The 27,153-nt window shown below is 45.1% G+C and overlaps 1 pseudogene across 1 annotated transcript in view; it reads right to left on the reverse strand.

Annotated features, from left to right (window-relative positions):
* Positions 1 to 2,478: 2,478 nt before the first annotated feature.
* Positions 2,479 to 27,153, reverse strand: part of LOC147430345 (DNA ligase 4-like) — a 227,597-nt pseudogene continuing 202,922 nt past the window's right edge. Inside the window, exons 21-27 of the transcript XR_015185782.1 lie at positions 25,405 to 25,507; positions 25,137 to 25,242; positions 5,112 to 5,257; positions 4,866 to 5,030; positions 3,573 to 3,692; positions 3,208 to 3,492; positions 2,479 to 3,132 (exon numbers count right to left, since the gene is read on the reverse strand). The product of XR_015185782.1 is annotated as a DNA ligase 4-like (transcript). The remainder of the gene's footprint in view (positions 3,133 to 3,207; positions 3,493 to 3,572; positions 3,693 to 4,865; positions 5,031 to 5,111; positions 5,258 to 25,136; positions 25,243 to 25,404; positions 25,508 to 27,153) is intronic.

Consider the following 27,153-nt stretch of genomic DNA (forward strand, 5'->3'; position numbering starts at 1 on the left):
TATGCAATTTCTATGTAGGTTGTGTGAGTGTGCTCATTACCTTTCGTATCAAAGCACAACTTTTGTGCGAGCTACGTGAGTGTGCATGAGAGAGAGAGAGAGAGAGAGAGAGAGAGAGAGAGAGGTCATCGTTTATAATTATGTATCTCAAGCTACTTGGTGTCACAACTTTGCCCACTCGCACGCCTAAGTGCGTACAGCGATAGGCACTCCCACATATTGTCCGAATTGGGCTGCTTGAGATTTAAAAAAGAGTGCAACACAAGCTAGAATCTCCAAGACAAGTAATTCGCAATAATGTTAGCGAGAAGAAATGTCAGCAAGATTTGGAGCCTTCTTCGTTCACTAAAAACAATGCCACAAACATTCAAGCTCTCCATTAGCTTTAGTTCATCTTCAAAAAATTCTTTTTCTCACTTGTTTGATAGTGATGAACGTTTCTCTTGTGCTCCATTTATGCAGCCCTTATGAGTAGGTCTTGACAATTTCGAACAAACAAAAATCAACATGACCTTGCAATGAGAGGTTTTTGTTCTTATGGTGATCCAAGAAAGTAGCAATACCTTACAAGTTTTATTGGCATGAACACTTGCTACCGTAGCTCACATCGGTTGAAAATTTGCCTCGCAAGGGATCTTTCTTACTTATCAAAACAAGCAATTATGTCCATGATGACAGAGGAGATGCTTAGTTTAGCTCCATATAATAAGCCTTGTTGTATTCATTTTCAATCAATCTACTTACCAATTTGTATCGACACTACTCGACTTTCCGTTAAGTGATTAATCTTGTGGTGTGTCATTACTCATAGCCCTAAGATTTTAGCTCATTTTCCTCATGTAACTATAATTCTTTTCTAAAACCTCCCATACAAATGATGAAGCCTGCCATTTGTATTCAGGGTTGTGCAATGATGTGATGATAATCCATAGAGCTTGCTCATCCTTTGTTTCCTTTTGTGCACTCATGAATTGTGTTTGTGTTTGTGCAATGTCATTTGAAGAGGGACCGATAATAACTGGCGTAACTATGCCTCATAATTGCTTCTTCATTAGGTAACACTTGAGCTTAGTTTGTCAGGTGTGAAACCTATCTCCCTTAAATATCACAACATTGTGGTACAAAGGGATCTTCACCAATGAGACTCTTTCTCAATGTCTATCCTCTTTACAAATTACACCACCAAGATGAAATCATCCCGATAGATGCATATGAGAAAATACATTGCAATCTATCTTTGCTTATGATAAGATTTTGAAGTTGATTTAGATGTGTGTGTGTGTGTGTGTGTGTGTGAGAGAGAGAGAGAGAGAGAGAGAGAGAGAGAGTTGAAGGATTTCCCTTTGACTTAAAGAACCACTTGTTCGCTCAAACTTCCTTTGCTTGAAGCTTTAGAAGAATCTTTTTAAGCCTTTAGGTCTCAACCTATCGTGTGAAAACTAGCTCTAAACAGAAGATGGCTTTGTTTTTTGTACCATGAGAACGCTCTCCTTAGAGGAGAAAAGAGATTGACAATATGGATGTGTGAATCCTCCTTTTGAAGGGGTCTAGGATCTCCTTGGGTGAGAACTGCTTGCAAGAACAATCCCTAATGGACCTGACTAAGCCAGTAAGACAAGTTTGAAGGCATGATTCATGTCCAAATTCAAGGACTTGTCAAAGAGTTGGTAGCGAGTGAAACTCGTCCAACGAGCCCGCCTAGAGATTATAGGCCTAATCAAAGATCTTTTGAGGTTTACTAAGATTTCTCCACAAAAGCCAAATTGAGTATCGACCACATGAACTCCTCGCACCAAAGATAGACTATCCAAGCTAGCCAGGTGGCCATGTCCCACTTCTTGTAGCTCGTCCAACGAGCCCACTTGGGGAATATTAGCCCAGTTGATGATCTTTCGGGTTCACTCAAATTTCTCCACAAAGATGGGACTATCCAAGCTAGCCAAGTGGACACGTGCTACTTGTAGGGGATTGCCTTTGAAATGAGATTTCATTCTCTACTTAATAGATACACCTAAAAATAGTGTACGATTAAGCTCTTGATTGAATGAGCTAAACATATATAAATGCAAACATTAGGGGTGCAAATGAAAGCTTGCAACAAAGGCTATGAGCTAAAGATTCCACAACACAAAGTACTCATTTTTTGTTATGAGAAAATTATGCAACAAATTGCCCCAAAAATGGACATACTTTGGCAACTAGAAAACCCTAAAGATCAATTGCTAAATGCTAGTTAGCCTCCTAATCAACTAGGACAATAGTGACTCGAGAGTAGAACATGCTCACACTAACTTAGAGTACTAATCATGCATATGCATGTAAAGTGATTACTACTAGATTAGGACTAGTTAGCTAAGCATAATAATCCCCTTCAAGCTTTGATACCATTTGTAAGGATTAAGAAGGTGAGAGAGTGTTGCATTCATGTTAATGACATGCTAACCACAAGCTTAATCAGTTAACGAAAATTAGAGTGCAGACATAAAATGATAGCCAAATTGATTGAAAATGAGTACAAAAAAGCTCATTATATAGAGCTAAACTAAGCACCTCCTTTGGCATCATGGATGACATCATACAAGGCTCAAGATCAACCCAAATCCACTAGAGATGCTATGCAAATGCCTTCCAATAGCAGGCAAAAGAGCAGTTAAAGATCATGCCTGCCACAGAATAAATGAAGATCAGACCCATTTACTGGTAACATAAGCTATAAGAAATGGTTACTCTTGTGTGCCACATCCTCTATGTGGACTACAAGTGGAGAGTGTGAGATGTCAAATAGTGACTGTCCAATCACCGAATGGCCACCCCAAGTTGATAAGGTTACGAGTAAAAGATACATCTCTGGTTGTGAAGGTTATTTATCAGGGAGGATCCACGCTAACGTTAGTAAAAGATTCGTGTCATCAGAGGCTTCTTTACTCTTTTATTTGGAGCCCAGCGGCCGGTTGTTCATGAGAGCTTGTCACAATGGCTTCCCAAGTACACTTGAGCAATGTCTTGTAGGCATTGTGATTCCCAGATTAGCTTCAACATGGAATCCTTCTGCAATTTTGTATCCTCTGCCTGCCTAGCTGAAATGTTGCACACATTCAAACTTTCTCGCAAATTTGAACAATCTGTGGGCACCTGAATGAATAAAAGCCTGCTCTGATTTTCGTCCTCAATGGTACAAACACCTTTAGACATGTTTAGATTTTCTACCTCCAAGGAAGCACCCCAGAGAGGCAATTGGGAGACTTTAAAATCCCTTTACAGTGCCTCTTTCTTCCATCATCATTGTCTAAGTTTTCTTCTGCTGCCCAAGATTGCTTCTCTCTCACTGGATGAGTGGAGTTTGTAGTGCTCTCATCATCATCGAGCTCAAGGACAGATAAGGATTGACTTCTTGTTGATGACAGAGAATTCATATCACTGCTTCCTGAGCTGTTGGCTTTTGTACATTGCTGTTTGAGGGATTCACTTTCAGTTGATACATGGACTCCCTCCCTACCAAAGAAAAAGATTTGAATAGCTCAAACCGATATATGTAGGTTCTAGAAGGATAACAGATATATTTTCAGCTTTACCTTAGCGAGTGAGATTTGACACAGAGCCTCTCCTTCCTCCTCAGACAGTCTTCAAGCCACGAGTGTCTGACAATGTTGATGTGAGGCGATTCTGATAGGACTTTCTTGGACTGCTTCAAACTACAGAAACATTGAGCTAACAAATGAGAAAGGTTACCAACTTGGCAATCTTGCATATACTGTTTCATGCAGTTAGTCGAATACGAATACAAATAACTCAGCCTTGGATCTTTTTGCAGAAGAACGATTCTCAGTAAACAATCACGAGGACCACAGACTATTCACTGAACTGCTGTGTTAAAGCATCTTCTGTGCGATTCACATCTGTACTACACAGAATAATATCATTACACTGTTTCTTCTCTTGAGAGTTTTAATTGAACCGAGAACCATGAAAACATACTTGACTGCAGGTCAACCTTCCTTCAAAACACACAATGTTGCAACTGGATCTTGTGTACAAGTACAAACTCAGATGCCCTTCGTGTCCCCCCCACCCCAGTGAACAAAGACTAAAGCAAGTAATGTTGATGATTGAGAAGCATTGCCCATGTGTGAAGACATTGTCACTTTAAACCCCTTCGCATGCCTTCACTGACATCCACGAAGCTCGGAGTTGAAAAAAGAGCATCTGTGTCTTGACGTTGGAAATTACTTCCGGTGATAATCAAGACCACAATAATTGAACATAGTGCTGGCCTCTTCTCTTGCTAACATCGCCTTCAGTGTGAGAACCCACCTCAACTGTAAGACTCTTATTTCAATGAGTGCAATGTTTATCTACATTTGTTTAATAGTTTCTCTCAGGACCATACATCAATATTTGAAATGCACCCTTACGTGATCATCATGATTCCCATAGTAAAAGGAAAGTGGCCAATAATTGGAGCACTTTGCTAAGCAGCAGTATTCATTTTCTCAAGACCAGCAAGTCCCTTGTGGATAACAATATGATGCTTCATCAGCATTCCATTTGTGAATGTCAGAGGTCGTTTGTAACCTTTGAAGTGAATTAGTCCTCGTGGCTCAAGGCTTTAGGCCTCAGCCATCTGACAATGTACCCCGCACTAGTTTCTTTTCCACACCATGCCAGCTCTCTCTCTGGGCTTTTAAGCTCTTCTCTTGCTTTTTGAAGCAAACTCACATCATCATCCCATTATATTACAAATTTTCAGACTTTACCCCGTCTACCATAACATCTATGACAATTGCACATAAGAGTGATTAAAAGGACAAAGTGTGCCATTGAAATAAGTAAACACTTTCTTTCATAGGATACCGATCGGTATTTACCTTCGAAGTAGCCTCCTAAGGGGAATGGTTGATTCTAATGGAACATACACAATTACATGCGTTGTGTTCAGCATGATGTCACAAGAAGTTGAAGCACCAAGCATTTCAGCAGCAAGTCTAAGTCTGTCAAGGGTCATATTGGCCAAAGTCTGGGAATCAGGGTTCCTGCCAAAGTACAAGGATTAGTTCATTCTCCATTCAAAAGCAAAATAATTTATGCAAATTGGAGGTTTTCTACGTACTTACACAGAATGAAGAGGCTTATGGAAGTAAAAGGAGCAACCTTTGAAAAGATCCCAGAACCAATCCTTGGTAAGCTTTCTCTCTTTCAGTTTTTGTCTTAATTCTTGCTCTGTAAAGGAAGATTCCTTGCCATTTATACCTGTCAAGATCTGATCCATGGGCACAATCAATTGTATTGCTGCAAAGACATGCTACGTTTTTGTTTCAAGAACACTTCAATGAGACCTCTGCTTAAAGCATTCAAGGTGGTCAAAGTATAGATAGGTTACTAGAGCAGGATGGATATTACAGAATCCAGAAATAATGAAGAACTCAGTTTGGAGATGAGGTCACTTTGCAGATGAGCTCATAGGCAGGGTGGTGCGCCAAAGAACAACATAACAGCCAGACCGAGCATTGAGAATGCATGCGGGCAATGATGCCAACCGAGATGTCTTATTTGTAAGAGCTTGGATGTATATATGACTGACACACATGTGCCTTCATGTCGGAATGTCAGGCAGAAATGTGATCGCTTTAGAAAGTTTCTCCTCCTAGGTCCACAAGAAAATGGAAGGTGCATCAGAGATAAGGGCAGCACACTTGGATGTCAAATCGTTTCATTGATGTTCACGAAGATGGAATGATGACTCATGTGTATGTTCTATGTGTATCGACAACCAAACAAGAGGAGAATACATCATTTTGGGGTCTTTGAGCTCTCTTGGTTTTTTCTTGTCCTATGAGAGGTATAGCATGTGATGTGTTGGATACTTCTAGCAGCACATATATGAGAGAATTTGGGTGAGAAATTGAACATGAGTGAGGGAGAAAGAGAGTCTATGGTGAGGTAGTGAGGGATTTGCATGTGTTGAGGTCTATAAGAGCGAGCTATCATAGGGCCAATCTATGGAGTTGTGATAGAAATAGCCTTGTTATCTAGCTGGGCTTATAGCATCCAGTGTCGAGGTGGTCATGACACATGCATATCCTATCACCAATTTGATGACATGTGGAGATGACTCAACTTGAGCTGGTTGCCTCCGCCCACTTCTTAACCCATCCAAAAAATTGTTGCTATTATGTTCAAATTTCTCCTCTCATAGGTCATTTTGGCCTTTTGAAGACGTTAATATAACATCTCTCTCTCTCTCTCTCTCTCTCTCTCTCTCTACACTACACATGCCACTGCCCCGTCTACTACGAGATACGAGGCCGCTTCCACTGCTTGTTCAAAGAGGGCTTTGGACCACTCTCCAGAGTCATGAGGTACGAGTATCAGAGATGCCTGGGTTTTATTTCTGCTCGAGCTACGTAGACACAGAGAGAGCTTGATGAGAGGAGAGCCTAGCCAGTCTCAGAGACACATCACAGACTTCTTTAGAGCAGACACTGGACACCCAGAGGAGCTACTACCACAGCAGATCTTGTCGCCTCACACCAGAGGTGCACTCATCGATCGAGCGACTGAGCTAGGGAGATCGAGACGCCCACGACTCCGGAGGACTACACAGCATCGACGGAGGCTACATCAGAGGATTCGGACCACTTTGGCCCCACATGCACGGCGCCCGGTCAGACTGTTGTCCATGGAGGAGATTGATGAGATCCGCCAGCGACCGATGCTGGATCTCCTATGACTTGTGATTTAGCTACCCCCAGCTAGCTGCTTAGTTCACGCCTATCACTTTAGGATCCCATAGTGCTTTTATTTTATCAGTTTATCATCTTGTCATTTCATTTTGTTACTTTGACTTTGTATCTCATAGGTCATTTTGGCCTTTTGAAGACGTTAATATAGCATTCCATTTCATTTCATTTCTCTCTCTCGTGCAATAAAAGTGGGAGTTTTGACCCTTTGCATTATTAGAATTGACCAGAGGTATAGATTCACGAAATATGGGAAAAACCCTAAAAAATATACACAATGAGATCATGGGGAGAAATCCCAAAACAAACAGCAGGATACATATAGGGATAAAGATACTCTAATCAGATGGTGAAATGCAGTCATCTGGATTGTGATCATGTCTACACAAATCTGCATGAAGCTCTATCCACCTCATGCGATGCAACAAAAACCACAAAGTCATGTATCTATTAATATAAAGCATCCGCTATAAAAACCACTTGTAGCAACTCGCAAAAGCCAATGGACTATGAAATCTCTACTCTTAACATTTTTTGATGATGTATCCCAAAAAAAGGATGCAGATCTACAGAACAACCATACGATAAGAGAGGCAAGGGGGACCCACTCGTTATCCACCTCAAAAGCCAAGGGAAGGTACCAAGATGCACATTTGTTTGATAAAACCAACTTCTTGAAGGCCTCACTAAACTAACTCTCAAACAAATCTGTAAACTATCTGGTATCCATAAAGTAGATGGACTCAAACCATTGTTTGCTTGTGTATTGTATAATTAACAACCTCCCTCATCCACAAGGAGTCCTCACGTAAAACCTACGCTTTGAATCTAATCATGGGAACTCTCTCTCGACCGAGAAAAAGTGACATATTCTTGACAACTGCAAGAACATGTTGACATATATTGAGCTACTCCTCAAAGAGACATCTAGAAATCTCCATGGACCAACCGCAAATAGCGGTGCAGGTAAAATCTCAAATAACACGACATTTGCTTGGATGGGGCTGAATAGTCAAACTCCTCTTCAAACTAAGCACAGAGCGAACCCTTAGAAGCACCTATCACTAAATCTCCAAGAAATCCAAAGCCTACTGGGCTTGCCTATCCTGGGGTAACTCATGCTGCTCTTAAACTACCATCGATTGCTGGTCCTTATGCTCTATCCCTTGTCCAGTTGCTTTGAGACCTCCTCTTGATCCCCATTTGATAACCTCTCCTCAAGAGGTCTGTTTGGGGGCTGCTCCCATAGTTACTCGGAACGAGAACGGGAACGGGGGGGGGGCGGAAACGGAACGGTAAGGCTTGAATTACCTCCATTCAGCTTAGTCTCAAATCAACTCTTAAACATCCCCAGAATTGCCCCCAAACCTGCCCTCAAACAGCCCCAAGCATGTGCCCTAAACCGTCCCAAATTTGGCCCCAAATGCCTACTTTTACCTGTTCCACCATTCCGCCTCATGTTCCGCCCATTACCCCCCGTTCCGAAACATCATTTTGAAAACACCCCGTTCCGGAACGATGTTCCATTCCTGACTTCGTTTCGGGAACGGGATTCGTCTTGAACGCCGTTTCGGAACGTTTGGGCTGCGTTCCGCCCGTTCCTTGTTACACTGGCCGTTCCGTCTCTTCCAACCTCTATCTCAACTACGCATCTATAAACAAGGATAGGCTATGCTTGTACCTGTCTACCTACCTGTCTCTGTCTCTGTATCTGATCAACACAGTGCTACTACTGACTTTGACCCCCTTGATCTCTATCGTGCTATTGTGCAAGGCCCCCAATGAACCAAGTAAAGCTATGGAAAAAGTCAAAGATCAAGATGACCTTATCCTCTTCGACTCAGGCCCTATGCAAATTTTATCTCCCCAGCATTAGCTACAAGATTAGGAGTTAAAGAATATCCCAAGGGGACACAAAATGAAGCACAAATGGCTAATAGAACCTTCACATCATCGGCAACATTGATTGAATCATTTCGACTACAAGTTCAGACATTTACGGATCCAGTTGACTTCCACATTGTGGAATTGGAAGGATGTGATGTTCTACTGGGCATGACTTGGTTCTACAAGTATCATGCCCGTTTTGACGCTAGAGAAGGAACCATCCAATTGAAGCACAAGAACAAAGAGTTGGTGCTAAACTTCCGTAATCAAGCTACTCAAGAAGCGACGGTAGACTAAGAATCATGAATCGAAGGAGGAAGACTATGAATAAAGATTGATGATGAACTGAGAATTCTTTTGTACGAATTATGATTATGATTATGATCTTGGGTGTATGCACGCACCACAAGCAGGATCCAATGACCTTTTATAGGCATTGGCTTATATATGGAGTGTGTGATCGACATCCAAGCAAGATCCAATGACCTTTTACAAGCATTGGCTAAGATACCGGTCATAAGACAAATTTTCAAATGCAACCGAGGTGTCTGCAACTAGCTTTATGTGTGCACAACCATCACGACACAAGAATGCATGAATGAATGATTATTTGTGAGGTTTTAAGCTGCATGAATGTTAGAAGTATGAGCATTTGTAACGTGCAATCGAGGACGATTGCTTTGATTTTTGAAGGCGGTATGTGAGGGGTTTTAGGGTTAGGGTTTTTGTGTCAAGGTCATAGACGCATCGTTTGTTTGGCCTGCCTCAAATTCACTCTCCCTAGAAACGTGGTCCATGTCAATCTCTTGATCAAAGCCAAAATCCTCTATGAGTGAACTATTCTCTGTATGTGACATTGCATCATTACAACATCTGAGTGACCTTAGGGTCTAGAACTAACTTGACTCTGTTTTGCAGATTCTGACTGAGGGGACTAAAACATAGACGAAAGAAGAATTACCAACTTATAAGGTTCTTGCCACGCACACCCTCACACCAGCTGGAGATTGAGATAGGTAGATTCAGAGGGATACAACCGGAGTCTAGGATATGCCAACTATGAGATAGAGAGCCAGAGACAAAGCTACACTACATATGCCACTGCACTGTGTATTATGAGATACGAGGGCGCTTCCATTGCTTATTCAGGGAGGGTTTTGGACCCCTAGATAGAGTCATGAGGTATCAGGATCAGAGATGCCTTGGCTTATATCTACTTGAGCTACACCGACATAGAGATAGTCTGTTGAGGAGACATGGAGTACGACAGTCACAGAGATAGATCACAGACTTCTTTGGATCGAGGGAGCCAGGAGACCAACCACCAGCACAAGGTTGTACCCACATTCATACCAGAGGCACCCTCATTGACAGGGCGACTGAGCTCGGGAGATCGAGACGACCACAACCGAGACACAGGACCACACTCCATCGACGGAGACTCCAACAGAGGATTAGAGGCATTCTAGTACGACACCCAGAGTGTCATTGAGGGCCCATTCTACATTTTCACATTTCACATTTCACACTTCATTTTCAGTTTTCATTTTTACATTCAGTACTTTTTGTACTTGTACTTCAGACATTGTATTAGATTCACCACTTTGTATCTGATGGTCTCATAGGTCATTTTGGCCTTTTGAAGACGTTAATATATCATTTCATTTCTCTCTCTCTCTCTCTCTCTCTCTCTCTCTCTCTCTCTCTCTCTCTCTCTCTCTCTCTCTCTCCATGTCGAGAGAAGACGTAGGACCACTCTCTCGAGATTGTGCACAGATCTCACTCTCGCGATCGGATGCAAACGTGAGGAGCCCCTTGATTCTTTGTCGCATGGAGGAGGCAACTCTCTGTCTCTCTCACTTGCTCGCGGGCGGAGAGAGAGAGAGAGAGAGAGAGAGAGAGAGAGAGAGAGAGAGAGAGAGAGAGAGAGAGAGAGAGAGAGAGAGAGAGAGAGAGAGAAATGAAATGAAATGAGATAGCCGCAATCTACGCACTTGTCAACACTCTTAATACTTCAAAACAACTTGGAAAGAGAGAAAAAAAGAGAGAAGAGAAGACGACACTGCGCGACAGAGTTCCGAGCCAATACTCGTTGGCCCCAAAGATTGGCGTCCCTGTGGTATGTCTTTATTATTATTTGGACAAGGTACAACTCCCGAGGGTTCGACTCTCTCCGAGACTCTGCGTCCATACTCTAGGCACTTATAAAGAGTACCAGGGATGCTAAAAGCAGAGCCCCAAAAGCATTAACCTCAAAGCACTCAAACTCAAAAGCATTTGCACTCAAAAGCTAGGCTAAAACTACCCAAAACAGCCAACACAATGTGCGGAAATCCGTACACCATGCCACATCATCAGCCATCGGGGGTCTGTACAGCTATTCACGAAGGTCCATACAACTACCACGTCATTAGTCCTTTACGCAATTTTTTGTGTGTACCTTTTCATATTTAAACACACATATGTGGGAGTCTGTTCTTTGTCCAAAGCCCGCAGATGCAGCTTTCCATAGAAGGGAATGCCTGATGGGAGAGTGTTTGGCATGTGGAGTGAATAGGTTGGAATTATGCTACTTGGAGACCACAAAGCCAGGTAATAGTATCAATGTGAAAGACCAATAGCACATCGGAGACCATGAGACAAATGAGTGTCCATGTAGCTCGGACGAATCACAAACCCATCTCCCGAAAGTTGGAGAAGATGCTCTTTGTAGAAAGCCATCTTCGTGACCAACTCCTGCATCGGCTCTACCCATGTCCTCCTGGTGTCCAACTGTATAAGATCCTGACGAATGAGTCTAGTGATCTCCGTCCGTGTGACTGGCAGGGAGGGTGCATCCAAGGAAATACTGAAAAGGAGGCAACCTATCCATGTTGAAACCATGAGGTCATCTGCGCATACCAACATGATGCGTCTCCCTGCATCGCTAACTGTCTAGAGGACTCAAGAGCCAATCTAGTATATCTGTCTCTATGTGTATCCCATAGACTCTACATAAAGGACACTGATCTGGTAAGAGCCTCAATCTCTATAGGAGGGGCGGCTACCTCCGCTCGAATAATCGTATGTGGTACGGAGGCCTTGGCTCTAATCATCCGGGATATCATAAATACCAAGGGTCTCTCCATGCTCCTCCAACTGTCATAATTCACAGATGGTCCCCAAACCTGGACCCCATAAAGCATAGCTGAAGCAACCAAAGTATCAAAGAGCCATAGCTTTGTTCGTGGTTCTTGAAACTGAACCTGCGAACACATCCTCTCTAGCCCTCCCAATGCCGCATAGGCTCTGGACAGTCTAGTCTCTGCTGCTCTCCTCAGAGTAAACCTCGGTCCCGTGAATACCACCCCCAGATATGTATATTCATCTGTGTACTCCACAGTGTCCTGGCCATATACGAGTGTAGGTGCCGATCTCTTGACCCACTGTGGTGTGGTGTTAAACACCATAACCTTGGTTTTACCAAGGTTCACAGACAATCCACTATCCTCTGCAAAGCTGTGCAATGCATCCAACTGTCTCTGCATGCCCTCTGGTGACTCTGATATCAACACAATATCATCAGCATATAATAATAAAGGGATCCATGTCCCTGCTAGCTGAGCGCCTCTGTCGCCCTCTGTCCATGTAGTCAGAGACCTCATCTACATACATACCAAAAAGTGTAGGGGACAAAGGACACCCCTGTTTCACTCCAATAGTGGAATGAACAATGTCAGAAATCCCCTCAAGAGTGCGTACCTGACCAGTCACTGAGCCGTATAAAGCCATGATCCCCCATATAATCTCTGTGGGTACTCCCAACTTCAATAGCCTGCGCATCAATCTGGCCCTCGGCACTGTGTCAGATGCTTTGTGGAAGTCCACAAAGCAACAGTACATCCGTCTCCCATGTGCCTGAGCCTCCTCAATAATGGCTCTGAGTGTAAGAATATGGTCCAAAGTGGAGAAACCCCTCTTGAATCCAGCCTGTCTTGCTGCTCGTATGCCCTCATTTTCTGCCCATTTACTCAGTTGCTGTTCAAGAATGGATGCATACAACCATGCCAATGTGTGCCCTATCATAATAGTACGGCAGTTCCCTGGCACCATGGGGTCCCCTGCCTTGAAGAGAGGTACAATAGTAGATAATATCCAAGACTCAGGTGGTCCCTCACACATGACACGGTTAAACAACCGCGCAGGAACCTTTGACAGTAAATCTCTAGCATGTATCAAGTGCTCTGCCACCAAACCATCATGATCATATGCTCCTAGTCCTCATCCTGTCAATGGCGTTCTTCACCATCTCAGTGGTAAAGAAGGTACTAGTGGCTGGACATGGCTCTAGAGGGTCTGGTAGTGGTGGTTGCGCAGAGACTGTATATAATGATGCTGCATACTGACCCCAAATCTCGGGAGAGGTAATCACTGGAGGAGGTGAGTGCTCATGGAAGAGACGCCAGGCCTCACCTCAATCTCGACTCAAAAAGAGCTAATACAAATCACGTTCCATCTGGGCTAAAAAGGCCCGCTTCTTCCGTCGCACTAAATGTCGGAGGGCAATCCGAGACTGTCTATATGTAATGACTCCAAGTATAAGCTCGCTCTGAATCTGAACTCTCATCTCTCAGCACTCCTCATCATACCAACTATTCTAAGGCATGTTCCCAGAACGTCTTCTCTGATCTGGTTGAGTGTGTGGGTATGCCTCTGCTGCTGCCCCATGCAAGATCTCCGTCAATAGAGTGGTGATCTCCTCCACGGTATATACAGGCTCGGCTGCCCTCATCCGCCTGTAAATCTCCTCCACATAAACTCAGTCCGTCTCTGGTGTAAAAGTATACCGTGTGTGTGCAATCCTCCGTGGTGTCTGAGAGGCACTATACTGGAAAGAGACTGAAAAAGTCAGGAGAGCATGGTCCACTGCTACTCCAACAGGTCTAGGTCCCACACCGAGATCCTGAATACTGGAGATGAAGCTCGGTGAAGTCATGACATAGTCCACTGTACTGGCCCCATGTCTGTGTGGAAAGCATGTGAATCCCCCAGACGACGGAAAAATCTCTAGACCATTAAGTATGGCCAAACCATGCGTAGTTGTCATCTCCATGAGATATCTCCCATACTCTGTGTGCTCTCTATCTTGTGAGTGTCTGTCAAGCCCCATCTCCGATATATCCATCTCTCTAAGCATCTCCCCGAGGTATCATAAAATACCATTTGGGAGTTGGCTGTCCTGGCATTAAAGTCTCCCAAGAGAATGATATCTCCATCTCTAGAGAACTCCCATATGTCATCATCAAGTATAGAGAAAGGGGATTGCCCTCTAGGTGAGGTATAGACTGATGTGCTAGGGGGAAAGTAACATATAGCAATGTATAAGAATCTGCCCGTCTCAGCTCTCAGTCTCACCCACATGTATCTCGCTTGGTCATCTCTCCGGACAATCTGTAATAGCGGTTGCAACTCCTTGAATAAGACTGCTACCCCTCCTGAACCTCGACTCCCATGCTGGGATCTAGTGTCTGACCGACAAGCTGTCTCCCATGAATAACCAATCACACTTGGCATCGTCTGTCCAGACTTTTTTTCAATACGTAAGACTCTGTAGATTAGGCTAATTAGCACTCCTTAGGAGATAATGAGCAGAGGGGAGACCCTCATGAGTATAAGAAAGCATTCAGAGGGTTTCCCACAAAGTTTCTGAGAGTCTATGGGGTTATACATTGCAACAATTATTTTGTTTAGGTGAGAGTAGCACTTCACATTTTGTTTGGGTGATTGACGAACTTAGATGGGAAGTGCCGTGAGATTGTCAATAGCAGACTGTTAAGTTTTTTCTTTAGGACAGGACCTATAAGTTCCAGAGTGCCAGTTGTAAACTCTAGTTATGGTGAGTGGTCTCACTCCACAGTTGTCCTTGTCCAAGAAATACTGCCCACAATCCCTATTTGGGGTCCAATACTCTCAAGAGAGAAAGAAACTCCGCCTCTATGTGTCTCTGCAGAATTTAAGTGTGATGTGTCTCTGCACTTCTATTCAGTCATGTTTGAGTCTAACAGTGATTTCCCGCTTGGCGTGTGGTGCGGACCAGTTATAGTGGTATCAAAGCTCCAGAATTTACTTTTTGCACAAGAAAATTGGTTTCATTGTCATCTTCAAAACTTTTCCACCTGGCAATTTTCGAGCTTCACTCAGGGTCAGGTTCTTTTCCACTCGGGGGTGTCATCTGAAAGATGGTGGGAAGACCCACATATGTACCGCATTACCTATGAACTCATCTCCATTGATTCTACTGCCACCACCACCACCAACAGAGAATCATTATTTTACTGGGCAAGGCGACGATGGGTATCCTCTAAAGTACCAACAACCTACTGTCCCTTTTCTATGTGCATTGGCTGCTCATTTTGGATGGAATGTACATCAATTAGACATTGTTACTGATTTCTTGAATGGTGACATATTTGAGTTTATGTAACGCAGCCTCCTCGTTTTGTCATTTAAGGGTGGGAAGATAAAATGTGCAAATGTAAGAAAGCTTTGTATGGGTTAGTGTTGACGTGTCAAGTCACTGAAGAACGGAGCCAACCTTCAGATCCCGACTGAGGGGCCTAAACCCTAAGTGAAGAAGCAGAAGCAACAGAATAAGTTTTACCAGCTGAGTCGCCTATTTTTAAAGAGAAGTTCCCGCCAACTTATGGGACCTCGGTCCAAGTGACACAAAGAAGAAATAAAGCTGGACCCACACACACATAGATAGCGTGAAAGTTGATGACGTGGTAGCTGTACGGACATGCCAAAATTTGCGTTGGAATTTTGACGTGGCAAATAGTACGGAATTCCGCAATTTGCGTTGACTGTGTTGACGTGGCACTTGTACGGATTTCCGCGATTTGTGTTGGCAGCTTTTTATGCCAGCTTTGAGCGAGATGCTTTTGAGTTTAAAGCTTTTCATGTAATCGATTTTCATAGGCCAAGGGCCTTTAAATATGTGCAGAGGGCTCAGTCTCTGGTAGGTGCAGAGCATGAGTATCGACATTGGACCAAGTTCAAGTAATATAAAGAAATAGCGAAAGGGGCGCCAAGTAAAGCTGGACCCACACACACATAGATAGCGTGAAAGTTGATGATGTGGCAGCTGTACGAACATGCCAAAATTTGTGTTGGAATGTTGTCGTGGCAGACAATACGGAATTCCGCAATTTGCGCTGACTGTGTTGACGTGGCACTTGTACGGATTTCCGCGATTTGCGTTGGCAGCTTTTTATGCCAGCTTTGAGGCGAGATGCTTTTGAGTTTGAAGCTTTTCATGTAATCGATTTTCTTAGGCCAAGGGCCTTTAAATATGTGCAGAGGGCTCAGTCTCTGGCAGGTGCAGAGCGTGAGTATCAGCATTGGACCGAGTTCAAGTAATATAAAGAAATAGCGAAAGGGGCGCCAAGGTTTGGGACTAGTGCTCTCTCGGGGTGGAACTCCACCACTCCCCGTCTTGTGTCATGCATCTCTTTCAGTTCAGTTGTTATTTAAAGTGCTTAAAGTTGTTCAATTTGTTCTTTTCCGTTGGCACGTGGTGCCCGTCGTCCGTGACAATGGTATCAAAGCTTCAGGTGTGTGCTTTTTTGAAAGCATACCGGTCTCACCAAAGAGTAGACAAGGCAAACCGGCGCTTCCAAAGTCTACTGGAATTCTATTTGAAGTACCTTCGTGTCTTGACCCCGGACTTATAAGCCACTCCCACCCTTACTTCGTCACGCATCGGGCCCGCTTTCGTCTTCATCGCTCTGTTTTACAAGGCATAAGCCATAAAGATCACTTGCAAAGAAGAATCAAGGATTTTTCAAGCCTCTGATTTTCTCAGAGGCAGTGCCATGCAGTGCACTGCCTCGCAGTGGTGGATGTTTATAGCTTCCAAGCCGGACACTCCAAGCACTTGGCAAGCTTTCAAGAAAATTTTTGCCCGAAGTTACATGCCTTCAGACATCTTCCTCTGGATTGCAACTTCTCGCAAAGTGGGGTATCTTGTAAGGCTTGCTATAGAAATCCTAGCAGATTAAAACTTGAAATTTCTTGACATCTCTCAACAGGTGTCTCTTCTCGAGCTGATAACCTTGGAGGTCCAATGTGATTGCTATGTCTTGAGACTACCATCACTGCTAAAGGAACACTGTCTGTCCAAGAGCTTATGGACCATGGTGCAATCGGCTTCAACCTTATGGAGCAAATCTAACCCTAATTTTGGTGCAAGTTTCAAGATGGAGAGCCACTCGTCTTTTCAATCTCAATTGATGTCGATATTGCTTTTTAAGTTTGAATTTTGTCTAAGAATCTGTTTGAGAACTTTGGTGATCCTGTTTGGAATTTGTTTGAAATGGATGGTCTCTGTTTTGAATCTGTCTTGGTGCCGATTGAACTGTTTGACTCTGGTTTTAATAGTGGTTTCAATGATTGGTGATTTACTCCCGGGTAGAGTAGCGAGAAATTCTGTTTTGGTATTGTCTGAAGCTCGAAGCGATGCAGATGGGATGTCTGGGGAGCGTTTCGTTGTCTGCTTGAAAACCTCGGAACGACACAGATGGGATGTCTGGGGAGTGCTTCGTTGTATGTTGGAAAACCTCCGAACGACGCAAACGGGATGTCTTGGGAGCGTTTGTTTGTATGCTTGAACCTCCAAGCGACGCAGGCCTTTGATCAGTCCTTTGATCTCATGGCCCGGACCTTTTTAGGTTATTTGCGGGAGGAGACGAGATAGTCATTGAGTAGCTTCGTACCGCAGACCGTCTGTCAACATGCATATGTGAGCATTTGTGTTGCATTGTGATGTGCCAACCACTGAATATTCCTTATTGGATGAGATACTTCTTGGAACCAACGATTAAGGATATCAAGAGTTCCGATTTAGAATGAGACTCCTTATTGGATGAGATACTTTTGGGAAACCAATGACCCAGGATATTAAGAGCTGTAATCTGGAATGAGACTCCTTATTGGATGAGATTCTTCTGGAAGCCAACCACGCAGGAAATCAAGAGGTCCGATTTGGAATGAGAAAAATGATTGTCTCTCGGAATGACCCTTGGAAAATTTTGAGCTAACTTGAGCTGTTTTGCAGATATGCTATAATCGCGGACGATTACTTTCTTTCAAGAAGGGGGGATGCCACAAATTGCTGACGTGTCAAGTCATTGAAGAACGGAGCCAACTTTTAGATCTCGACCGAGGGGCCTAAACCCTAAGTGAAGAACGTTCGCTTTCGCATTTGCTGATGAACTGTTCGGCGGTTGATGACTCTAGGGGGAGATGGCAAAACCGATTCAACTCCACCTTCAACACAATTGACCCTTCGTTGGACCCTGAAGAAAGGACCGTTATCCTCCTTGGTGGGGAGGCTCACGGGAAGCGGACGCCCTTCTGGGTACGCTGTGATCCGCACTCGAGGGACGGAACCGCAGGGCACGTGCCTGTGGCGAAGTTCCTCGGTGAAGTTGTACCCGGTACTTGGGTGCTCTGCATAGGCGGATGGGGAGATAATGCTCCCCTTACTATGCTGTTATTTTGAATTCGATCCCTTCCGAGGGAAATGACGTAATTCTCCGCAAGCGAAGCCAGATGAGCTACAAGAGCGCCCAAGTGCCATTTCTCCCCGAGGGAGTCAACTTCACCTAAAAGGGGTTGGGAGGTGCAAAAGGGAGGGGAGACACCACCAACCTCAGCGGACGCCACCTATGAGCCGACACCCTTCCAAGCAGGTATGGCATTTCCTAGGGGAAAACCGTCGGGTTACAAAGGGAGTTTAGTGAGGTGAGCGATAAGTTACCTCGAGGAGGCAACTTCAAAGGGAAGACCGAAGCAAGTCCCGCAATACCTGGGCCTCTAAACAGAGGTACCTGGGCCTCTAAACAGAGGTACCTGGTCTCTGTCACGCCCAAATCAAGTTGGCGAAATGGATCTCTCAAGGGAATAAGCAAGTCCCGCAATACCTGGGCCTCTAAACAGAGGTACTTGGTCTCTGTCACGCCCAAATCAAGTTGGCGAAATGGATCTCTCAAGGGAATAGTCATGGCCCTAAGAGTGTAGATAATTCTGGCCTCTCGTAGTCTAGAGAAAACTAGTGACAAAAGTGTCTGCCTTCAGTTTCTGGGTGCATAGTCCTGGTCGTTCTTCTTGTGCACTTTTCTGGTGTATGAGGAGAGCGGCCGGGCGTGCCCTACTCGACTCCGAAAACAAAAAAATAGAAGCAACAGAAGAAGTTTCACCAACTTGCAAAATCTTCCTGAGTGGCCTATTTTTAAAGAGAAGTTCCCGCCTTCTGAACACATCAAGTAACACTTCGAACGCTTGTTGCTACTGCTTACGCGTCCCCCTTCCTTGCTCGCCATCACCCTCAGCCTTTCCAGTTCACCTCCTCGCCATCCTCGCCTCATTGCTATCCTTCCCACCTGTTCCCCCGCGGCCTCTCCCCTCCTTGCCCTGTTTGTTGCCGCAGCTGCGCCCTCCCCGCGTCTTCTCCCTCTTCTGCATCGTAGGCACCCCCCCAACCCCTTCCCCGGTTCTGTTTGTCGGGCTTCGCTAGCAACTCAACAGTTTTTGCTTGGCGTGTTTAGTCCAGCAAGAGAACGCCTTATCCTCTTCGCCCTTACTCGCAGTAGCAAACACGGATTGATGCTTGTGCTCCGCCTCAAAGGGACTTAGACGAAGCCCCCTTGTCCGACCTGGCCGAGCCCACCATCCGACTTGCTATGTCCCCAACAGAGCAAGCAAGCCTCGTTGCAGAGGTGGAGCGCCTTCAGGTTACCTCTGTCATCTGCAAGATTATTGGCAATCGTCCCATTTGCGGAGAGGTACGCGACCTTCTACAGGCCCGCCATTTATCAAAGGTGGGGAAGATCATTGACATCCAGCTTCTCGGGCGAGAATACTATCAGATAGAGTTTGAGACTCCCGAGATAGATGCCAGGTGATCCTGATGAGCCCGTCGGACATTCGCGCGATCAGAGCTGATTTCTGACAGTGACGTCATGGTTTCGATCCAACATCGGATGTTCTTGTCGAGGAGGTAGACTTGCCTATTTTGATATGCTTCCCTGGCCTTCGGAGGGAGTACTTACTGCTTCTCTCCAGGATTGGTTCCGAGATCGGGACAGGGATAGCATGCTTGCGATCGCACTTTGTCGCCCTCTTTGATTGCTCTTTGTCTCTTTCGCGACTTCCACCAACTTCTGTGCGCCCACCTCCCTGTCTCTATCACACACATTACTTCTCCTTCTCTCGCATTGCGCGCTTAGGTGTCGTCGGTTGGTCTGCAGAGGGGAAGCAGGGGCAAGCAGAGAAGGTCCAACATGCGGCAGGTGGCAAGAGGCTTCTCTCTCTCTCTCTCTCTCTCTCTCTCTCTCTCTCTCTCTCTCTCTCTCTCTCTCTCTCTCTCTCTCTCTCTCTCTCTCTCTCTCTCTCTCTCTCTGTGCGACCTGCGACCTGGGGCACGCTATGCTAGCAGGCACTTCCTCTTTCTAAGGTTTGTGAAGGGATTGGCGACGAGGTCGCAGAAGAGCTGTCCACTAAATTTATGTCCACCTCCCAGTTCGTGAGCTTTTCTTCACGCAAAGCTATGCTCGTTCTCATCCCAAGTACCTTCGAGGACAGACGCCTTATTATTTATTTGATTGAGTCATGGACCGGGCTTGTCGGTCCAATAGGTGTGCCGATGAGAGGTGCACCACCTATCTTATTTTTACAGTAGTTTTGCAACCACCGGCCACTGTGGGCGTCCATGTGTGAATGGGTCAAACTCTTACAAAAGGTCCATTTGATCTAAAAATCCTCATTCTTTGAGGGTAAGCTAAGAAGTGCTCTTGCTCCATCTCTGTTTCTCCTCCTTCGTATGCTCACACGTGTATGCTTGAGAGAGAGAGAGAGATTTTATTATCGCCCTCAAAGGTCAAATATTACCTATGGGACCAAAGAGAGAGAGAGAGAGAGAGAGAGAGAGAGAGAGAGAGAGAGAGAGAGAGAGAGAGAGAGAGAAATGAAATGAAATGTTATATTAACGTCTTCAAAAGGCCAAAGTGACCTATGAGACCAGAAAGTTACAATGTGGTGGATCTGATACAAAGTTAGAGTATGACAAAAATGAAATGACAAATGTCATAATAAAATACTATGGAATCCTAAACTACTAGGTGTGAACTAAGCAACTAGCTGGGATAGCTAGATCACAAGAGATCCAGCATCGGTCGCTGGCGGATCTCATCAATCTCCTCCATGGTCAGTAGTCTGACCGGGCGTCGTGCATGTCGAGCCAAAGTGATCCGAATCCTCTGATGTAGCCTCCGCCGATGCTGTGTAGTCCTCCGCACTCGTGGGCATCTCGATCTTCCCAGCTCAGTCGCTCGGTCGATTAGTGTGCCTCTGGTGTGAGACGACGAGCTCTACTGTGGTAGTAACTCCTCCGGGTGTCCAGTGGCAGCTCTAAAGAAATCTGTGATCTGTCTCTGGGACTGGCTAGCCTCTCCTCTCATCAGGCTCTCTCTATGTCTGCGTAGCTCGAGCAAAAACAAACCCAAGCATCTCTGATCCTCGTACTGCATGACTCTGGAGAATGGTCCAAAGCCCTCTCTAAACAAGCAATGGAAGCGGCCTCGTATCTCGTAGTAGACGGGACAGTGGCATGTGTAGTGCAACTCTGTCTCAGGCTCGATGTCACAGAGTGGGCGTGTCCTAGCCTCTGCTGGTACTCCGATGTATCTCCCAGTCTCGATCCGCAGCTGGTGTGACGATGTACGTATCTGGCCGATAGCGCATCGTATCCCATGAGACAAGTGGGTGTCCATGTATCTGGGCCTCGTCACAAAACCATCAACCGTAAGCTGGAGAAGATGCTCTATGTAGAAAGCCATCTTCATGCCCAGCTCCTGTGCTGGTTGTATCCATGTCCTCCTGGTGTCTAGCTGAGTCAAGTCCTGGCGGCTGAGCTCGGTGATCTCGGACTATGTAAGAGTCAGAGAGGGTGCATCCAGTGAGTACTGGAAGGGAGGCAATCTGTCTATGTTGAGCCCATGCGCCTGAAACCATGATGTCATCTCCCCATACCAGCATGCTGTATCTCCCTGCATGGCTAACTATCGAGAGGACTCAAGTGCAAGGCGGGCATATCTGTCTCTGGGAAGTTCCCACATGCGGTGTATGAAGGAGACCGATTTGGTGAGCGCCTCAATCACTAGTGGGGGGGCAGCTAGCTCTGCTCGAACAATAGCATGTGGTACTGAGGCCTTGGCTCTAATGAGCCGTGAGATCATAGAGACCAGAGGCTTCTCCATGTCCCCCCATCCATCACTACGGCCTGTCCTCCCGTGATGATCTAATGAAGGTTACCAAATCTCAGCTCCATAAAGCAATGCAGAAGCCACCAGAGTGTCAAAGAGCCAGAGCTTCGTCCGAGGCTCCTGAAACTGAACTTGTGAACACATCCTTTCCAATCTACCCAATGCTGCATGGGCTCTGGTCAATCTAGTGTCTGCTGCCCTCCTCAATGAAAATGCTGGCCCACTAAAAACCACTCCGAGGTAAGTGTACGCCTTTGTATATTCCACAATCTCCTGGCTGTATGTGAATGCTGGCGCTGACCTCTTGATCCACTGTGGCGGTGAGGCGGTTCTTTGCAGCGCAGGATTCTTTTGGGCGATCTTCTTTTTGAGTTTCAAGCTTTTCATGTAGCTGCTTTTCAAGGCCAAGGGCCTTTAAATATGTGCAAAGGCCTCATTCTTTGGCACTCTTCCGGGTGAAGGTGTAGAGCATGAGTAGTACCGGCATTGTACCTTGTTCAAGCAATATAAATAAATACCGAAAGGGATGCCAAGGTTTGGGGCCAGTGCTTTCTCGAGGTGGAACTCCGCCACTCCCCGTCTCTTGTGTCGTTCACTCACTCTCTTTCTTTCAATTCAGTGTTATTTGAGGTGCTAAAAGTGATCAGTCTATTCTTTTCCGTTAGCACGTGGTGCCAGTCTCCCGTGACAGTGGTATCAGAGCTTCAGGCGTATGCTTTTCTGGAAGCATACCGGTCCTACCAAAGAGCAGACAGAGCAAACCGGGGCTTACAAAGTCTACTGGAATTTTATTTGAATATATTTGTGTCCCGACCTTGGATCTTTTAGCCACTCCCACCCTTACTTCATCGCGCATCGGGCGTGCTCTTGTCTTCATCGCTATCGTTTCTGGCAGCTTTTGGCAATGGGGTATCCTGAAATGCTTGCCATAGAAACCCTTGCAAATTATGACTTGAAATTTCTCAACATCTCTCATCAGGTGTCTCTTCCTGAGCTAAAAACCTTGGAGGTCCAGTGTGATTGCCATGTCTTGGGACTACCATCACCGCCACAAGAACATTGCATGTCGAGGCTTGTTTCGACTATTCAAGAGCTTATGGACCATGTTGCAGTTGGCTAGAACCTTATGAAAGAAATCTAACCCTAATCTTGGTGCAGGTTTCAGGATGGAAAGCTAGTCGTCTTTTCGAGCTCAACTGATGTCAAGATTGTTTTATAAGTTTGAATTCTGTTTGAGAACTTGTTTGGTAATCTTGTTTGATGATCCTGTTTGGAATCTGATTGAAATGGATGGTATCTGTTTTGAACATGTCTTGGTGCTGATTTGAATTGTTTGACTCTGGTTTTAATACCAGTTTCAATGATTAGTGATTTACTCCCGGGCGGAGTAGTGAGAAATGATGTTTGAAAATGCTTGCACATACTCATGATTTCCACAATGTGCGTTGACTTGCTGACGTGGCAGCTTGTACGGATTTTTGTTATTTACGTTGGCTGATTTCCAACGTTAGCTTTTGGGCTTGATGCTTTTTGAGTTTCAAGCTTTTCATGTAGTTGCTTTTCAAGGCCAAGAGCCTTTAATATGTGCAGAGAGCTCATTCTCTGGCACTCTTCCGGGTGAAGATGCAGAGCGTGAGTATCAGCATTGTACCTTGTTCAAGCAATATAAAGAAATACCGAAAGGGGCTACTTAAGGTTGCATGGTCATCAGCAACCCTTCACATATTCTAGCCCTCCAACGCTTCCACCTCTGCCAGCCCTCGCCCTCCTATCTTGTATGCCACATGTTGTCATGTTGTAGGCTATCCGCCTAAGGCTGCCCCCGTAGGCTTGTACGCATGCGTCAACCTGTTTTCTCGCCACCTACTGTAAGTCTTACTTTTTCCTTTTGTTTTAGTTCCCACCCACAGCTTGTGATCAGCCGAGCTACACATACATAAAACACCTCCTCGCATTGCACACCTCCCATGTTCCTTACCTGCTCTTATCACATGTTTTAGTTCACACTTAGCCTGCTGCTCATAGCACACACTATCTATTCTGCTATACTATCATACTAATAAAGAAACTTTGTTTCTTTATCAGATCCCTCTCTCTCTCTCTCTCTCTCTCTCTCTCTCTCTCTCTCTCTCTCTCTTTATTATGCCCAAAATGGAGGGGGGAAATCAGCCCTCGATGTTAAAGGAGCTCGAAGAAATTAAGGAGCAGGTGAAAACTCTGCGCGAAGGGGAAGAACAAAACTCGAAAGAGGCTTCCTCATGGGCGGAGCGCCTTTTTAAAACACAGGAGAAGGTTGACGAAGCAGAAAAATGGATTGAAGGTGCAAAGAAAGGGAAGGCCCGGATGCCAGAAGCCGCACAGACTTCTACCATCATCAATATGACCATTGAGGAGGAACAGAAGAGGAGGAATAGAGCCCTCCATGTGCGTATTACTGGTATCAAAGACACTGAAAAGGTAGAAGAAGAAGTGAAGGAACTCTTGCAGGGCATGGGCATCCTGGAACCTATGCACACAGGTGCTTGGAGAGTAGGAAAGAAGGGAGTGGATGAGAAGGGAAACGTCAAAGAGAGAGCACTTATTTTGCGTTTCCCAACTTTGGAAACAAGGAAGGAATTCCTGAAGAAGAGACGAGCACTTAAGAAAACTGGGATATTTATGGGGGATGACCTTACTTTAGCACAAATAGCACGCAAGAGTTGATGCCAGAGATCAAGGTAGCAAGGGAGAAGGGAAAAATTGCCTTTTATAGAGGAGGGAAAGTAGTAGTTTTGGAAAGACGCACAACATGACAGTGCGAGACATATGGGACCACACTCCGGATGGCGGCATGGAATTGTAATGGATCATATAACACTCAATTCTCCTAGCTAGCGGTCTCACACAAAGGACCTGACAAGTTCAGATCAAAGACTGACATAGAAAACATAAATAATACACGGATAAGGAACAAGGTGGAAGGTCCAAGTTTTTGATGTTCAGACTAGCAGAATGCTCGCACATCATTATTGACTGGCAATAATAGTAAGCAAGCTATCCAACCTGCTAGTTCCATGCTCGATGGTAGAGTTTACTTGAAATCTGTGTTGGACAGGGTCCCACATCGAATTGTGGCTACACAGAACCCAGATTTCAAGAGAATCGAACATCCAGCATGAAACTGAAATGCATGAATATGGGGTGAGAAATAAAGCACTTGTGAAGCATTTACCTTTTGCAGATCCAGTGTATCCACATCTCTAAACCAAGGATCCCCATACATATCAATCGCTGTCTGCAGGTTACTCCGTGTAGTTGAACTTTGAAAGAGATAGTGCCTGTATACAGTCATAAGCTCTCTAAAACAGTGACAGTGATGTGTGTTACATGGTGCAAATTAATCTAAATATCTTTAGCATATGCATGAAAATAGGGCTGACCAATCTATATGAGTTTTTCTCTGGTTGGAAACCTTGAAACTTGCTAATTGCAGCACTCACCTTGGACACAAGGGTAAGCGAGCTTTAGCATTGAAGCATTCTGAAACCCAGCTGAGACATATAATATCTCTATTGTTTTCAACAGCTACTTGAAAATGAAGACCTGCAGCCATTTGTTATAAAAAAACAGTTTATCAATGGTGTATATCAATAGACTTCTCTGCTAAGGTAAGAAGAGAGATCAAAACAAAGCAACTCTACAAATCATCTGTCACAAGTCATAGTTGCTGCAAGTTTTTCTTGCAATATTGCCATATCACGAGTTTGTGTGTGGGCTAAGAATTAAAACAAAAGACGCAATGTATAAGCAGAGGTGCGATGGAGAAGCCACTTCAGCATATTGCTCAGTGCTTACAGGTAGATACTATGACATAACAGCAGCGTGAAAATACCTGAAGCTAATGTCTGAAAACTAAGACTTCCAACATGAAAACCATGGGAGATTTAAATGAGCAAGACATGTAGTTCTCTTTGAGGCCACATAATTTATACACACTGTGATAAGGGAACATACGCATGCTGTAGAAATGCTAAAACACAAAGCACATGACTATTCCATAGCAAAAGTGAACAGTTTTTATCTGCGTGAAAAAATCGTTCTATTAGTTTTTTGAAACTTCCCAATGGTCTAAAACTCCCTATCAAGAGGGTACATGATACAAGAAAACTGTGGAGTATGTCCAATGCTGAACATATAAATATACAACGGTTAAATCGCAAAATGGGAGGGGGGGGGGAAAGCCACACAGGTGGCCAATAATGCCACTGAATGCCCTGGACGCCCCAGCTGCGTGAAAGCTTGGCGCTGTCTCTCTGTACTTTCCCAGCTACCCTAAATCCTATAATACTCGCCTCGAAGAATGTGTATGAGCTCCAATTAGAAAGCACGTCCTCTCACTGCTACAGGCTGAAGTCTAGTTTGAACACTCGAAAGCGGCAGTTCTGTCATACAAATCACTAACCTAGGCTACTGATCACCTCCAATTTGTAGTGTCTCATGTGTCCAAACTACTGCAGAAAATCAGGCATCGGACACTGTTAGGCTGACCTGCACAAAGCATAATCACGAAGTTGCCATGCTCTGTCTAATATCCAGGTGCTGGCCCGTGTTAGAAGACAGAGAATTTAAGGATAAGTTTAAGAACCGATCAAGGTGGTCGAGTTGGTCCACGACCAAGCATACGTGGCGAGGGGTATGGAAGCCCAAGGCTAAGCTCAGGGGATATTTCCAAAGGAGAGCAGGCAAGGAATGAACAAGGCCAATTTCTCTTGATCATAAACCCAACGCTCGCTGCTGCTGCTCACGCTCGCGCTCGCCATTGCCTTCAGCCCCCCCTCGCGCTGCCCTGAGCTGCCTGCCTTTCGCGCGCGCTGCCCTGAGCTGTCCGCTTGACCCCACTCCCCCCTCCTCACGTCGCCCGCATTCCCCCACACCCACCTCATGTCTCTGTCAGAGTTGGTTCACAGCGACACCGACTCACTTCGTTCGCCTCGACACCTTCGACTCCCCTTCGTTCGCCTTCGCAGCAGCAGACACAGATGGAGGATTTTGCTCCCTTACATAGGGACTCCACTGACGTCCCCCTCGCCCGACCCCGCAGAACCCACCATCCAACTTGACACCAACAGAGGGGAGGTATGTGATCTCCTTTAGGCCCACCTTCTCGCGGAGGTGGGCAAGATCCTCGATGTTCAGCTTCTCGGACGTGGCTACTACCAGATAGAGTTTGAGACTCCCGAGATGGCATC

This window comes from Adiantum capillus-veneris, chromosome 22, assembly GCF_014529385.1.
Source record: "Adiantum capillus-veneris isolate H3 chromosome 22, ASM1452938v2, whole genome shotgun sequence".
In the NCBI taxonomy this organism is placed as follows: domain Eukaryota; kingdom Viridiplantae; phylum Streptophyta; class Polypodiopsida; order Polypodiales; family Pteridaceae; genus Adiantum; species Adiantum capillus-veneris.